This window comes from Phyllostomus hastatus, unplaced genomic scaffold (genome assembly GCF_019186645.2).
Source record: "Phyllostomus hastatus isolate PE091 unplaced genomic scaffold, TTU_PhHast_1.1 phas_scaffold_501, whole genome shotgun sequence".
NCBI lineage: Eukaryota > Metazoa > Chordata > Mammalia > Chiroptera > Phyllostomidae > Phyllostomus > Phyllostomus hastatus.
Genome location: NW_025334033.1, coordinates 26,500,432 through 26,517,157, shown reverse-complemented (window position 1 = coordinate 26,517,157; position 16,726 = coordinate 26,500,432). Strand labels below are relative to the sequence as shown.

Sequence of the window (16,726 nt, the reverse complement as noted above, 5' to 3'; positions counted from 1 at the left end):
CGACATGGAGAATTTTGTTAAGGTTGCAGCTAGATGAGTAAAAAGGAAATATAAATATTCATTACTTGCTCTACATATTCAGAACAGCATCACTTTGGCTGAAATTAAATTATTAGTTAAGAGAAAAACAAAACCATAGTCCAGGCACTGATTCTGAAAATCCACTGTGGAGTGGGTGGCAAACTCGCCCAGTGTGAATTCACGGCTCAGAGCCGCCCATAATAAAGGCTCTCCTACCCAAAACATTTTGTTCCCAGACTTGTCCACCAGTCGTCATTCAAACAGCACCTGCCACCAAGCCCAGGGATGTTAGGACGGTCAATGGACGGGAGAAGCCTTCTTTAAGCATTTTGTTTCTTTTTTTGTTTTTTATCTCCACCCTGGCCTTCAAGATTTTTTTTAAACCTTTCAGGAGGGCCTGCAGGGCAAGTTTGACAGAGTTCAGATTCCTTAACTCTTTTAACTTGAGGCAAAACATCTGGTTATACCCATCATTTATCCCCATTATTTGTAATAGTTCTGTTTGACTTATGTTTTAACTAGTCTCCTCATTAAGTATAAAAGTAATAGGATGAAAAAGTTCTGGGAAAGTACTGTAATTAAAAAGGCACCAGTAGGGCACGTTAAGCTGTAATTCTGGCCCTGCTTATTAAGTTTTCCTTCTTGTCCTTAACATTTTTTGTAACCAATAAAAATAACTTTGAATTATTTAACACTTTTTTAGTATTTCCTGTATTGGCCAAACACCACCCAAAATTGCCAAGCAAATATTATGACTCAAAAGTTCTGGAGCAATAATGTCACAAATCACAAGTTTTAGACACTGTCTCAGGAGCCTGGGCATGCAACACGCATGACAACATGCACACCACACAGCCGGGTAAACTGACAGGCAAGTCTCCAAAATGCACAGGCACTTTCCAACCTTTTGAAGTACCAAAATCTTAACAGAAAAGAAAATGCAGGAACTTTGATGAAGCCATGAAGTTATAATAACAGTCAGGCAAGAGGCAACGAGGCATAATTTATAACACTTTGTTAAGAAAGGCATGAAAAAATAGATATCAGTTATAACATCTCTGTTACAAAGGATCATAAGAGACCACAATGAACAACTGCATACAAACAATCTAGACAACCAAGAAGAAATGGATCAGTTCCTAGAAACATACAACCTATCAAGACTGAATCATGACATAGAAAATCTGAACAGGCTGATTACTAGCAAAGAGGCTGAATAAGTAATCAAAAAACTCCCAGGACCAAATGGCTTCATTGGTGAATTCTACCAAACATTAAAAGGAGAATTATACTAATTCTTCTCAAATTCTTCTAAATACATTTTATGAGGCCAGCATTACCCTAATTCCAGAAGATGATAGAGGAACACACACACACACACACACACACACACACACACACACACACATTATAGGCCGATCCCTGATGAACATAGGGGGAAAAAATCCTCAATAAAATATTAGCAAACTGAATTGAACAAAACATTAAAAGGGTTGTATGCCATGATCAACTAGGATTTATTCTAGGGATACAGAATAGTTCAATGTCCACAAATAAGTCCATGTGATACACCACATTAACAAAAAGGATAAAAATCATACGATCATTTTGATAGATGCAAAAAAAAAAGCAGTTGACAAAAAACTCTCAACAATGCAGGTACAGAGGGATTATACTTCAACATAATAAAGGTCATATGTGATAAGCCCACAGCTCAATACTTTTAGCTTTTCATCACTTTTATGTGGAGTATGAGGAACAAGACAGAAATGTTTACCTCCACCACTTTTATTCGTTCGACATAGTATTGAAAGTCCTAGACACAGCAATCAGTGAAGAAAAAAATGGCATCCAAAGTGGAATGCAAGAAGTGGAACTGTCATTGTTCGCCGGTGGTCTGATACACAGAGAGAACCCTGAAGACTCCACCAAAAAAACTATTAGAACTGATGAATGAATTCAGCAAAGTAGCAAGATACAAAATTAATCATCAGAAATCAGTTGCATTTTTATACACCAATAGAGAACTATCAGAGAGATAAATTAAGAAAACAATCCCATTTACAATTGCATCAGAAACATAAAATACCTAGGAATAAATTTAACCAAGGAAACAAAAGACCTAAAACTTGGAAAACTATAGTATGTCGCAGATAGAAATTGAAGAAGATACAAATAAGTAGAGTGATGTGCCATGCACATAATTAGCACTGCTGAAGCATCCATGCTGCCCAGAGCAATCTACAGGTCCAGCACAATCCCTATCAGGGTACCAACAACATTTTTCATGGAACTAAAACAACCCCAGGTTTATATGGAGCCCCAGAAGTCCCTGAACAGCTGGAGCAATCTTGGGAGGAAAGAACAGAGGTGGAGGCGTCACCCTGCCTGATGTCAAACTATACTGCAGGGCTGTAGTGGTTGAGGCAGCACAGTACTGGCATGTAGACAGACACATGGATCAAGAGGACAGAATAGAGAACCCAGAAATGAACCCACACATATATGGTTAATCTATGATAGAGCAGGCAGAAATATACAGTGGGGTAAAGACAGTCTCTTCAATGAATGGTGTTGGGAAAACTGGACGGGCAAAGGCAGAAGAGTAAAGGTAGATCACTTCCTTGCACCATATATACATGGGTAAACTCAAGATGGATTAAAGACTTGGATGTAGGACCAGAGGCAATAAAACTCTTGGAAGAAAACATGGGCAGTGGAATCTTTGATGCTGCTCTCAGTAACTTTTTGGATGTGTCTCCTCAGGCAAGGGAAAAAAGGAAACAAATTTAACTATATCAAACTAAAAACCTTTGCACAGCTCTGGCCAGGTGGATCGTTGCTGGAGCATTCTCCCATACAACAAAAAGGTTGCGGGTTCGATCCCCACCCAGTAAGGGTGTGAATGGAAGCAGCCCATCAATGTTTCTCTCTCATATCTATGGTTCTCTCTCTCTCTTTATCTCTCTCTTCTTCCCTTCCTCTCTCTAAAACCAATTAAAAAATGTATCCTCAGGTGAGGACTTAAAAATAAAATTCTTTAAAAAGAAAGTTTTTTGCACAGCAAAAGAAACAAAACAAAAAGACTGAGTGAGAGAAGATATTCGCCAATGATGTATCTGATATGGGGTTAATATCCAAAATATATAAACAACCAATATAATTAACACCCAAAAACAAACCGTCCTATTGCAGCATGGGCAGAAGGACCTGGATAGACATTTCCCCTGAGAAGACATGCAGATGGCCAACTGACACATAAACATAAGCTCAACATCGTTGGTCATTGGGGAGGTGAAAGTCAAAACCAAGGTGGGATGTCACCGCATACCTGCAGAGTGGCTGTCATCAATAACTCTACAGACAACAAGTGTTGGTGAGGATGTAGGTGGGGGAGCCCTTGGACTCTGTTGGTGGGATTGTGAATTGGTGTGGCCACCATGAAGAACAGTATGGAGGTTCCTTGAAGAGTTGAAAACAGAACTATCATGTGACCCAGCAATTCCACTCCCTGGCACTTACCTGAGGAAACACTAAACACTAATCGAAAAAGACATATGCACCCCTATGTTCACTGTAGCATTGTTTGCAAAGGCCAAGACATGGCAGCAACTTGGATATCCAGTGACTTGGATGTAACACATATATACAGTGAAATATTGCTCAGCCATAAAAAAAAGAATGAAATCTTGACATTTGCAACAACATGGATGGACCTAGAGTGTATCATGCTAAGTGAAATGGGTCAGAGAAAAACAAATGCTATATGATTTCACTTACATGTGGAATTTAAAGAACAAAATACACAAACAGACAAACAGAAACAAAGTCATAGACAAAGAGAACACTTTTGATGGTTTCCGGAGGGAAGGGGGTTTGGGAGAACAGGTCAGGAAGGGGAAGGGGCTGAGAGGTCAAGCTGCCAGTCACAGGGATGTGAAGTACAGCGAGGGCGGGGGACAGGGTATAGTCAGGAGCACTGTGATGGCAGTGTGGTGTCAGATGGATGCTAGACGTGCCAATGTTATCGCTTCAAAAGTCAAGTACATGTCTGGCCACTATGCTGTTTACCTGAAACTGGTGTGGTATTGTATTTCAGCTGTCGTCAGAAATTATATATGTGAAATTGTGGTACATATGCAGGGGTGGGGAAAAGGTGGGTTCACAATAATAATAAATAATTAATAAACAAATAATAATACAAGAATAAACTCTGAGGCTTAGTTGGTTGAGCATCATTCTATAAAGTGAAGGGTCGCCAGTTCAATTCCTGGTCAGGGCACATGCCTGGGCTGTGGTTCGGTCTCCTGGCCGAGGTGCACACAGGAGGCAGCTGATGGATGTTTCTCTAACATCGATGTTTTCTCCCTCTCTTTCTCCCTCCCTTCCCCTCTCTCTAAAAATAAGTAAAATCTTAAAAAGAAAATAAGCTGTGTTTCATGTACTCACAACTGTAAACCTACTTCTGCTCACCCTTGTATACAATGGGATATTATTCAGCCATGAAAGAAAGAAAAGAAAAAAGAAATCCTGCCATTTGTGACAATATGGAAGGACCTCAATTAAGTAAATCAGAGAAAAGCAAATACTGTATGATTTTTTTCTTACATGTGAATTTTTTAAAAAGTTCATAGATACAGAGAATAAATTGGTACTTGTAAGAGGCTGGGGTGGGGTGGGATATGGGTGAACTATTTTTTAGTTTACATGAATTTAATGAAAAGTTTTAATAGCTAAATTTATGGTAGAAAACTTGGGAATGAAGATTAAAAGGTTTACAGTAAAACTTTTTTACTTCAGCTTCACTGAGAAAACTTCCCCTTTTTAGAGTTAATTTTTATTACATAATGTTTAACATATGCATTAAAAATGACATGAATGTTTTTAATGATGCATAATGCTAAGTAAACATATCTGTAAGTGTAGAGTTTTTTAGCACAGCTGTAACAAATTTAGATTGTTCACCACCTGTAACCATCTTTACCTGCTCTTGGGAATGATACACTAGCAGAGAGGAGTGGAGGAGCAGAGGAATCAGTATAATTTGGAGATATAAAAGACATAAACTGGGCTGGAAAATAATACACACACACACGCACGCACATCTTTGTAAAACGTGACTTCACTTCGAAATACTCTAGGAAAGTGCTTTAAAAAAAAAAAACCTGAACAAGCAGAGTTAGCAGCAGGTGAATTTAAAACACACATACACCCATGCCTGGTAAAGAATGTGCCCAGTATTCATTCAACCGGGTCAAATAAAGAAGTGCGCTTTCCCTGTAGAAGTAGACACACAACACCGGTGCCCAAAAGAGCGGCGCACAGGCGGAGGAAAGCCAGTGAGTTCCCCAACCTGAGGGGCCCTGTGCTTCTGTGATTCAGGAGGGGACTTGACAAAATGGATGGAGGCTCTCTGTAAGTGATTTCTCTCCTAAATTAGTACAGTATAATATTGCTAATTTTAGATTAAAAAAAATCTTGGGCTCTGGGTATTTTCCACCAGTCTAGGGCTCAATGAAAAAAAATAGCACCCAAGCAGGTATTCCTTCTCTTTCATGGCCCCGTGGCATGTCCAGGGCCCCTCCCCGTTTTTTGTGTGGATATCCCAAATCAGTAATCAAAGAAGAATAGCTGACATTCACAGTGAAGGCACTTGATGAAGTGGACAAGAGAAGAGCCACGTAATCCCTGACATCACAGGGCACATCTCGGAGATAAAAGCTTTCCCTCCCTCCCTCCACGTGCAGTCCCCGTTTCTGCGATCCCCTGAAGCCTCTCCCGTGACGGAGCCCCAGAGCGCTGACATGCCCTCAGATACTACGGCATCATTTCAGTAAGAAGCCAAGGAGAAAGGCCGGCACGTTCCTGCACTCAGTGATTGAAGGTCGGCAAACACGCCCTTCCCTTGCCCCTTCGCAAAAACCACAATCTATTTCAAATGTAAAGATTCCCCTACCAGTCACTCCTAAGAAGTCGCCAACTCCAAGGCTGAAGACTTGGAGAAGGGACGGCAGCGTGCCATCTGACTAATGCCCCAACTCAGCACACCCAGGTACTAGCAGCCCCCAAAGTGGTACTTGCAATCAGGGTGCTTGCAATTTGGGCGTCCATTTCTCCGGGGCCTCATCACTACCCCCGTCTTTACCTGTGTCTTGGACAACGCCAAAACCTTAGTTCATTCCTCCCTCACCTTCTGGAAATAACCAGAGGTGAATTTTCACCAGAAGACACAGGGATTCTGAATCAACTCCCTTCCTCTAGTCACCTCGGCTCTTCACCGGCAGCAAAAACCCAAGTTTTCCGACTCATCACCCGAAACACCCAACTTCTGGAACCGCCCCTCTTACCTCGCCAGCACGAGCTGGCAGCGCAGGCGACAGCAGAGCACGCAGCCGCGGGCGCTGCTGCTGTCGCCGCCCCAGCCAAGGAGGCGGTTTAGGAGGCTCAGGCTGGTCTGGGGCCCGGGGCGACCAAAAACCAGGCCCTCCGCCCTGAACCGCGAACCGGCGCGCCTCTTCTCCCGCAGGGAGTAAGGTCCGGCGCCTGCGGGAAGCCCCGGAGAACCCAGGCGTCGGGGAAAAGCTCTGCACCGGCGCCCGGCTCAGGGACGCCTCCAAGCGCACTGCTCCCGCGCTCAGCGGAGCGCCGCGCAGCTGGGGCAGCGGGCAGAGGGGCGTGTTCCTTGAGCCTCCGAGCCCAAACGAGCCCAAACGCCGCGTCTGGGTAGGACAGGGGAAGGGGGCGAGCCGAGCGCGCAGTCCCTGAGGGTGACTCGGGCCCTCAACCCTTGCCGGCCTGGCGACGCGCTGCAGCCCGCGCGCCCTTGCGGGGACAGCCGCTGTGCTCCTTCTGCGCGGCCACCTCCGCGCTGCCCTCGGTGCCAAACTTTCCCGGCGAAAGCCGCTCCTGCCTCTCCTGCGGGGGCGCCGCGCTATCTCCTGGGCCCAGAAACTGTTCGCCCCCTCCCCTCCGCAGGCAAGACCCACTGAAAATATGGCGCCCTCGAACATCGTTCCTCGGTCCCCTCAGGGAGTCTCCAAATGGCAGTCTCCGGGACCCCTGGCTCCCGGTGGACGCGAAATTTCAGCTCCTGGGGCCAGAGAAGGAGAGCGCGCCGCTGGTCCAGTGCGACACTGCACCCGAATTCAGCGGCACTGAATCCAAATCCTGCTCTCGCTCTCGGCCAGGCGCCACCCGCGTCCCTCAGCGGCCAGCAGTTTGCTGGCGGCGAAATTGCCAAGTAAGGGGGTGTCGTGGATTAGGCAGGTATGAGAGTCCGGGACTGGGGAAGAGGCTCGGCACCAGATGGCTGTCTTTGCCCGGAGCCTCGGCCGGAGACTTGTTTGCAAAGTGGCGCTGGAGTCGGGGCGGCCAGTGCTGGAATGAAGCCGTTCTGCCCGCGCCAACTCTCCTGGCGCGGGGGCCCGGCCGGGGCCGAGGGGACACTCCAAACAGGCGAGGCCGCTCTTCAAAGCCCAGTTACCGGAAACCCAGCGGGAGCTCCGGAGGGGACCCGCTGCCCACGGTCAGGAATCGGCTCTCGGGCACCGGCTGCGAGGCTGTTTGCAAACCGCTGAGCCTGGGTCGAGTGCAGTGAAACATACATGTGCAATAGACAGGTGCATTTATTTTATTTTATTTTTATTTTCCTGCAGAAAGCTTTCCTAGAACATCAAATCTGGGAGCTTTGCGCCTTTTTTTTTTTTTTCTGCATTGGCATCACTCACGCGATGCAAAAGGAAGGAAAAAACCACCCACATTTTCCTTCTGTCGGGAGGGAAAAGACACGAGAAATTCATGCAACGTGCATGCAGCTGGAGTAGGAGGAAAACCCGAGTGAGCCGTGCGCCTTACCGGGGGATGCATTTACTGTCTCATTGCAGAGCGCCTGCCCCGGAGTGCAGCCGGCGTCCCCCAGCACGCCCGGCGACCGCTCCGCTCCCGCAGCCGCTTCAGACACTGCCGCCGCCGCTGGCTCCGGGCGCGGAACAAGAGCCGAGGGCGAGCGCGAGCGCACGGCCCGCGAGCGCAGGGAGGGCAGGAAGCGCGTCATCACTCGGGGACGGCGCGGCCCCGTGCGGCTCCGGTCCGGCCGCAGCCCGGCGCGGCACTGAAGTTGGGCCGGTGCCGCTGCTGGCGCGCCCCTCCTGGGTCTGCCTCCCGCGGCCAGGAGCTGGGAGGGTCCGCGAGGGAGGGCGAGACGCCAGCCTAGAAGTTGCGGGAAGAAGGGGGCGCTGAGTGACCCCGGCTCCCCAGAATTCGAGCTCTGTTGTGTAAGGGAGATTGGGTTGGGGTCGGGGAGGCGCGGCGTCTTGCGGAATGGGCCCCCGGGTCTGCAGAGCGCTTCGCCCGCCTGCTGTTCGGGCCCGGTAGAGAACAGGGGCGGTTCCAGCGACCAGACCTTGGCGGACCCTGAGGTTCCAACGCGATTCCGCTGGCGGGAACGGGCGGCAGGACTCTGCACGTGTTGAGCGCGCAGACCCTGAAACACTGCTGGTCGGACGTCTCTTAGGTTTTTTTTTTTTTTTTCCGAGAACGGCTTTAGGGATGGGGGATGTATTGTGTTAAATTCGTAAGAAAAAAAAAAAATGTTCTTCTCCCTACCGTGTCCTTGCATAAAGTCATTTATATACTTACTACGTTTACCTCGTCATCGGGAAATATTGCAGGACGACATGAAACTATGTGAAGGTGGTTAAGCAGACAAGGGGACCACTCAAAATACACTATGTACCATATGATCCCAGTTTTCAAAACTGATGTATGGAGAGAGGCAGAAAAGAGTGAACATGTAAGCACCGGGACGTTAACTAGGTCTCCATGATTGGTGGAATTGTGTGTGATTTTCTTTTTCTGCTTCTAGTTACTGATTTTTCTGTAAGAAACACATTATTTTTGTAATTTTAAAAAAAGTTTTTAAGTAAGAAAAAGCCTGGCTCCCTTCCCCCCTTAATCCCAGTACAAAATGACAATAGACCCCTCTTCCTAAGAAATAGCAAATCTCTCAGTTACTCATAAACGAAACTACTGCAGTTTTTCTGGTGTTTATCAGAGCATGAAACTGCTGTTGCTATAAATTGGGGAGGGAGTTGATTTTGTAAATTGAAACTATCTTGAAGTCCATGGGGCCATTGGATAAGGCTGGACATTCTGTAAGAACAATAGCATGTCTTTGTCCCCGCTGATGAACTTCATTTTATTATAACTGCGGAGACCTGTATAGCCTGAGAGTTCATCTTTTTTAACTTATAGTATAGAATAAACTATAAATCAAAAAGCACAGTCAGAAAATCAATTAATTGACAAGTTGATAAAGTCCTAAAAGTTGCAGGGGATAAACTTTTTAATTGCACAAGTAAAATGTTTCTGCTCACCACAGCTTTTTAAACATTTGTGAGTCTACAGATAGGTACTTGGTCTATCTGGATTATCACTTAGTAAGTTATATAATATCTAATCACTAGGGTGTACACCTGAAACTAATATAATATTGTATGCCAACTGCAATTGAAAAATAAAAAATGATTTAAATTTAATAAATAAACATCAGTCTAACAGAATAACTGGTGGTGGTGGCGAGCCACCTCAGGGGATGGTTAAAAAGTGATTATTGATTTCTTTGTAATAATCTCATTAAAATAATGCCACCTAAATTGTCCCTCTGTTTACTGACTAGGGGCAATGATATTGTTATAGTTCCCTTGCCAGGTTCACATCAGAAGTTGCTTCAAACAACTTCAAAAATTGTTCTCAACTAAAATCACTTTTCCCTTCGACTTAGTCCTGGCTTCACATAGCTTCCCATTAAGCATCTCAAAATAAGTTCTTTTTCCCCAGCCTGGATTTCAAGATTGTCCATCGCTTAATTACCAAAAGTATCCCCATGATCTTCCACTGCCTGCCACTGAGGTGCTGTTGAGTGTTAGAAGGTAAGCTCCATGAGAGCAAGGGCCTTACCTACACTTTCCTGCCTATAAAAAGGCCTGGCACACAGTGGGTGCTCAATAAATATTTATTTAATGAAAATAGCATATTTGTTCCTCGTCTACTTGGCTAGTTCCTAAGATATTTGGAAAGTTCTTTCTCCTATTAGACTGTCAGCATAATCCTGGAATGCTAAGAGCTCGTAGGGTTATAACATTGGTTTAACCCAATAATTTTACTCTTTTCAAACTAGGATCCTAAAACCATTCAGATTAGTGAGTTGCAGGTCTGACTATCTGTGAACGACTAATCTAGTTAGCAATACTTTTTATTCCTCTGAGATCAGTCATACTGCTTTCCCCTGTGAGAAAGAACATTAATCCTAGAAATCTGCTTTAGTCCTGACTTCTAACCACCTTTGGACGTTTCACTTATTTTTGTCATACCTCAGTTTCTATAACCTCTTGTGACCTCAAAGCCATTTACTATTTCTTTAGAAAAACCCATTCTTAACTATTCTATTCCCTAGCAGTATATTTTTCAACAATTTCCCCAACAGAAATAAAATTGATGTTACCAGTAACCTACATAGTAAGTGTTCTGAAATTGAGACTCCTCCCCATAGGCCTGAGAAGATAGTTACAGTGTTTCTAAATTTAGAATTGGCTATTAGTTGTCTCTGTATTACTCACAGTGACCATAGTCCATTGTGCACCAGCAAAATATCTGACTTCTTTTAGCAAGTTCACATTCTTGGGCTTTGTCTCCACCCAGCAGAGGAAAACATGGTGGCAATTTCTTTTAGATTATCCAGGACCTGAGGTAAAACTCATTCCATCTAATCAATTTACCAAGGCTTTATATTGTCCCACTTCCTGCGGAGCGGATCATTAGGGACTGAAAACAATACACACTTTGTGTGAGTGAAGAGTGCAGCATTTGGGGAAGTAAAACAGATAACCTTCTAAGTCCCATATAAATACATCTAGAACTAAAGCCCATTTCTTTTCACAAGCTAAACCTATAAATACCAAACCAGATGGTGATCAGTGCTAAAGAGACAGAAGATAAGAAATTGCTCCCCTCCCCACACTGTACTATTAGCCTTAACCTCCTGCTTCCCTGTGTGCCCACGTGCACACCTGAGCAAACGCAGCTGGGTCCATGTTGAAGAGAAGGAAGAAATTCCATCAAATATTTGTTCCACTTTTGTTTATAAGATCGTATTGTGTTATGTTAAGATATCTTCAAGTGATTCTTGAATATAATACACCAACAGTTTAAGACATTATCCCCTTTTCAAAATTGTACCCATTCCCTAGAGCAAAGTGGATGTGGGAACCACATTTTCTAAAAATTGCCTATATTCAGGACCAAGATGAAAATAAGATAATTGGGCTTCTGTTACCATTTGACATCTTTAGGTTTATAGGAACCTCTGCATTGTCTTTCCTAATTACAAGTTCTAGAAGAAAATATTAACTAATAATTATAGAGGGAATATATCTTAGTTTCAGTATAGCATATAATTAAGTTACTTTCATTTTATTTGAAACACAGATATTTAACATTTTGCAAGGATGAATATATTTTAGTTTTTAGCTATCTCTGAGCATGGGGCCTCACCTCATTCCTGACTAGTCAGGATGGAGTAATAGATGCAGATTTAAATGTCTTTTTAAGCGGAAATTGCTCATGTGAAGTCAGGAAATGATTGCTTTTATTGTACCCAACACAGGACATTCTCAAGATTCGTTTTTCTTTTCCTATGGTATATAAAACACACTATGGAAGGCTCTTTAAATGTCATTGAAGAAACAGTCTAGAAGAATGTCAATAATTACGCTAAGTTGGATTCATCTTTAATTCAAATCGAATGGTTAATATAAACGGTATGTGAGGCAGGATGTTTCTCTGTTGGTCATTTGCTCACTGATTTGAGAAGGGGTTATTATACTGTGGTTAAAAATATTTCTGAAATATGTTTTTGTGCGTCATCAAAACTCATTAAATATATAACTTTTAAGTCTATTTAGTCATTTGCCATTTTAAGAGTTGTTAAGAGATAAACATGTTTTTCTTAAATGTTCTATAATACCAAGATATTGTAGAAAGACTTTTGAACAAACAAAAACAAATTTTTTATTCTGGGATTATAGCGAATTGCCCTTGTATCACTAAAATATGTTGAATAAGATTTGCTTCTTTGGTGCTAGAGATGTATTTATTTATAGGTGCCAAATAACTCTTTTATAAAACAATTTGTTTAGGCATAACAGCAACTTTAAAACTAATATAGTTAGCACTGACTGATGTGGCCGAGTTAGTTGGGCATCATCCCACAAAGTGAAAGGTGGCCGATTCAATTCTGGCCCAGGCACATGCCTAGGTTGCTGGTTCCGTCTGCAGTTGGGGCATGTATGGGAGGCAACCGGCCGAAGTTTCTCTCTCGCATCAATGTTTTTCTCCCTCTCTTTCTCCTCCCTTCCCCTCTTTCTATAAGTGAATAAATTAATTAAGTAAATAATATATTTATTGTCGTGTAGGAAATATCATTCTAAATTATCTCTAATGGAATAGATTTGCCCTAAACAAATAAGATGATTGGATTATATCTAAGTCATTAATTTTTATTACATAATTAATTATGATGAAATGAAATATAGTAAAAGTTGGTAGTTGAAATTACATGGATATATTTAATGTAACTTCAGAGAGGTAAAGGATGACTTTTGATCTACATCCAAGACAAAATAAATAAATCCAGTGCAATTGTTACTAGCCTATTACTTTTAATCAATTTAAAAAATGTTTATTGGGTTGGTGCCAGGACTCATCACAAACAAAACACTGCTTCCCAGATGTGAAGAATTCACTGCATAAATTACAGCACTTGCCTTTCAGGAGGGTTGGAAAGATTAGGGGAGGCCATACCAGATATTTAAATTGATTCTGTTGATAAGAGGTCTTTAAAGGTCTCCTTTCATCTAGTAATTTCCCTCAGAGTTATAAGCTTCAGAGGTTTAGAAAACAACCCCCACCCCCCATACACACACAAAACATTTTTTCCAGTGGTCCTTGTAAAACTGGAAAAGTCGGCACGCAAGCTCCCTGTCACTGCCAGAGTCAGTAAGCAGAGACAAGGACTGAATCTTTATGGGTGCTTTGTGCAGTTCCTGGCAATCTGAGGAGACAGTAGGTTATGTAACCTCGAGAAAACTGTCCTTATATCTCATCTCAAGCTGACCTTTATATAAGGAGAAGAAAGACATCAGGGGTTTGGGAAAAAAAGGTTAATCAGATAAGAGTTGCAGTCTGGCAGCAATTTTCCTAGTACTTCCTTATCTCTTGATCTGCATTTGCTCTGTGGAACACAATGGCTCAGAGACCTCCTCGTCTTTGCAGACGCCCTGGGCACAAAGGTTGAATTGTTTGTGCACCTCCTGGAGTCAGGTAGGTCATGCATTCCAGTTCCTGGAGTAACATCTTTCCAAATGTGTTCATCACTTAAGCCTATGAAGTGAGGTTAAAATCTTTAACTCTTGACTTCCTTATCTTTCACAGTTCTACATTCTGTTGCCCAAACCAGCCCAACGCATGCGTCTTTGGGTGGCCTAGAACCTTCGAGGTCAACTACAATGCAGGAGTTGTGATGAAGTAGCTCATACATTATTTGTCTCATCACTTTGAATATATTTTTAGTCCCTCCCAGAACCATCTTCTGGAGCTCCATCAGTTTAGGAAGATTTTATTGTCCTCTGTTTGCCTCAAAATGTGATTCCATTGAGATTGGTCAAACTTTGAGCATTATGACATTATTCTACCTTTATTTTGACAAGCTCAGAATTTTCAGCATTTGTTAGAATTACTTTTGCAAAGACTGTCAAGTTGGCATGATAGAGCACCATGTAAAAATTAGAGGAGAGCTGGAAAAGGAAGAAAAAGAAGAAAATAGCCATTCAGATGATTTGTAGTGCATCAGCTCTTAATATTATTCCTTAAATATTTCCCCAATGCAATCTAAATAAGATTTAAACAAAACAAAACCTTCGGCACCAACTCAATTAGCTTAATTTTTTCCACCCAAAGATAAAATAGAAATAAGAGCATAACATTTAATCTTCCATAACATCAGAAAGATTATTTGCAAAAACATCATTTTAGTCTCCTATGAATTTAAAGGGTTTTATCTTTTTTAATGTATGCATATGAAAAAACAGGGCTCTTTATATAATCAATGGAATTAAGTGGTATTTTATTATCACTCAGCTCCCTTATTCCACTTTATGCCATTCTAACTCTTATTTAATAATTCTCATTCCTCCAGTACCTAAGTGCAGAGTACCCGTACATGAACTCTCTACATTCACTGGGATTAAGTCATACCTCCAACTGACAAATCTCTTTCTTTATTATCCATATCACTTGGCACAGCTAAATAGATTTCTTAATGAATCAGAAATATGGTCAGAATAAAAGAAGTCATCCTGAGGCTCCTTTTTATGTCTAAAGTAAAAAATTAAGCATTAGTAAATTGATATTGAACCCTATCATTTTGGTGATGTGTCTAACTCATATTCTTTGTCCCTTAATACCCAGCACCCATAGCAGCAGGCACTAAATACATGTTTATTAAATAAATCTTGCTACTGTCACTTTGATGAATTAACTCTTTCAGTTGAATGTGGCCCACAAATGCCCAATTTACAACCAATAGATGATGAAGATATTGAGAGAAATAAACCAAACTCACAAAGGCTAAGTGTGCAAAAACCGATTTCACTCCTTTTGTATTGTCTCCATCCTCTCTTCAAAAAATTATCTGAATGGTTTTCGTTCCATCCCTGTCCCTAATCACCCAGTTCCTCTCTCCAGAGGCAATGACTTTACCAGTTTTTTTGCATATCCTTCAGGGATATCCTATGTCTTTAAAGAATATACATAGGTTCACTTTTTTTCACAAATAGTAATATACTATTCTTCTGCTTGCTTCCTTTGTTGTTCTTTGTAAGTAGAGTTATTTTTATTTTAATATGCTTTTTTGAAAAATTTTAAACGTAACAAAAGTAGAGAGAATGGTATATTGAACCTTGTGTATTATCACCAAATCTCAACAATGTCAAGGTGTTACAGCTTTGCTTTGTCTATCCTTTATTGTGTGTGCAAATTTTAAAGACATTGTGTCATCTCACACCCTGCTTGCTAAGTGCATTCTTCTCTCTAAATCATATGGACATTTTTTATATAAGCACAATGCCTTATAAAATAATAATTCCTTAGTATCATCTAGTGCCCAGTCTATACTCAGATTTCTCTAATTCTCTAAAAATTCCAAGTTTGTTTTCTGTGTTTCTTAAGTGTCTTTTCATCTAGACATCTAGAGTACCTATCCTTATTTTTTTCTATAACTGACTTGAAGAAAACTGTCCAACCGTCTTATAGAATGTTCTGTACTCTGGATCCACCTGTTATCCCTTTGTGACATTGTTTAACTTGGTCCTTTATTTCCTTATTTCTTATACCTGGAAGTTGGCCTGTCAACTTAGTTAGGCTCAACTTTCAGGCTCGCGGGCTCATATGTAACTTTTGGGCAAGCACACTTCATAGTTAGTGCTGCCTGTCTCATATTGCTTCACATCAGGGGCAACATAATGTCAGGCTGTCCACAGTTCAGTGCAGCTGAGATTGACCAGCGAGTTCAGGAGGTGACAGCTTGATCTGAATATTATAAAGTTCCCATTGGCCTTTTATCAAGTAGTTTCATTCATTGATGACTCTCACCTGATTTGGTGATTCACTAAGGGCTTTAAAATAGGGATATTCTAGTTCCAGCATTAGTGTGTGAAAGAATATACTTGGTAACAAATACCTCCTTTCCCTGAAAAAGTTCATATGGTCTTAGAATTCATTGAATTGAAATATTTATAGTAAAACTCATAGAAACATATCATCAAAAGAATGAGCATTCATCCCTGGCTGGTGTGGCTCACTGGATTGAGCGATCACCTGCAAACTGAAAGGTCACCAGCTCTACCTGTTTGATTCCCAGTGAGGGCAAATGCCTGAGGTCAGGTCCCCATTTGGGGGTGTACAAGAGCATAGCGATGTTTCTCTCCCTATCTCTCTCCCTTCCACTCTCTCTAAAAATAAATAATTAAAATCTTCAGGACTTTTATTTTTTAATATATTTTATTGATTATGCTATTGCTGTTGTCCCATTCCCACCCCATTTTTCCCCTCTACCCTGCACACCCCTTCCCACTCTCATCCCCCCTTAGTTCTTGTCCATGGGTGGTACATATAAGTTCTTTGGCTTCTCCATTTCCTATACCCTACTTAACCTCCCCCTGTCTATTTTCTTCCTACCAATTATCCTACTTATTCCCTGTACCCTTTAAATAAATAAAATCTTAAAAAAGAAGAATTAGCATTAGGAAGACTCCAAATCCCTCTAAATTGCATTCAAATGAACTAAAAACCTATAGTTTCAAAAGCTTTGTTTGCTTTTTAAGGTTTAAAAAGTATATGTCTATTTAAAAGCAGCTGATATTGTCCATGGGGCTGCGGCTTCTACAATTATTTAACAGTCCAAATATAATCTATTGGGAATTTTTTCCCAATAGATTTGCACAATAAAGCCCATCCATATCTACTGAAGAAATATTCTTACCCAATCTGAAATTTATTATAGAATCATTTGTATAGAATATTAGAAAAATGGAAACAATCCTCTTTGGGGAGACATCTCCAGGGAGAAATATTTCCAGAATTGCAGCAATAA

At 41.8% G+C, this 16,726-nt stretch overlaps 1 protein-coding gene across 4 annotated transcripts in view; it reads right to left on the bottom strand.

Moving 5' to 3' along the window:
* TLN2 (talin 2) overlaps positions 1–8,015 on the bottom strand; it is a 409,742-nt gene extending 401,727 nt beyond the window's left edge. For 2 of the 4 annotated variants that reach the window (XM_045822076.1, XM_045822086.1), the window contains exon 1: positions 7,876–8,015. The gene's annotated coding sequence lies outside the window, so the exon portion shown is untranslated. Of the gene's footprint in view, positions 1–6,166; positions 6,186–7,875 lie in introns of those variants that run through there. The other 2 variants (XM_045822079.1, XM_045822081.1) reach the window with 2 other exon arrangements.
* Positions 8,016–16,726: the final 8,711 nt, after the last annotated feature.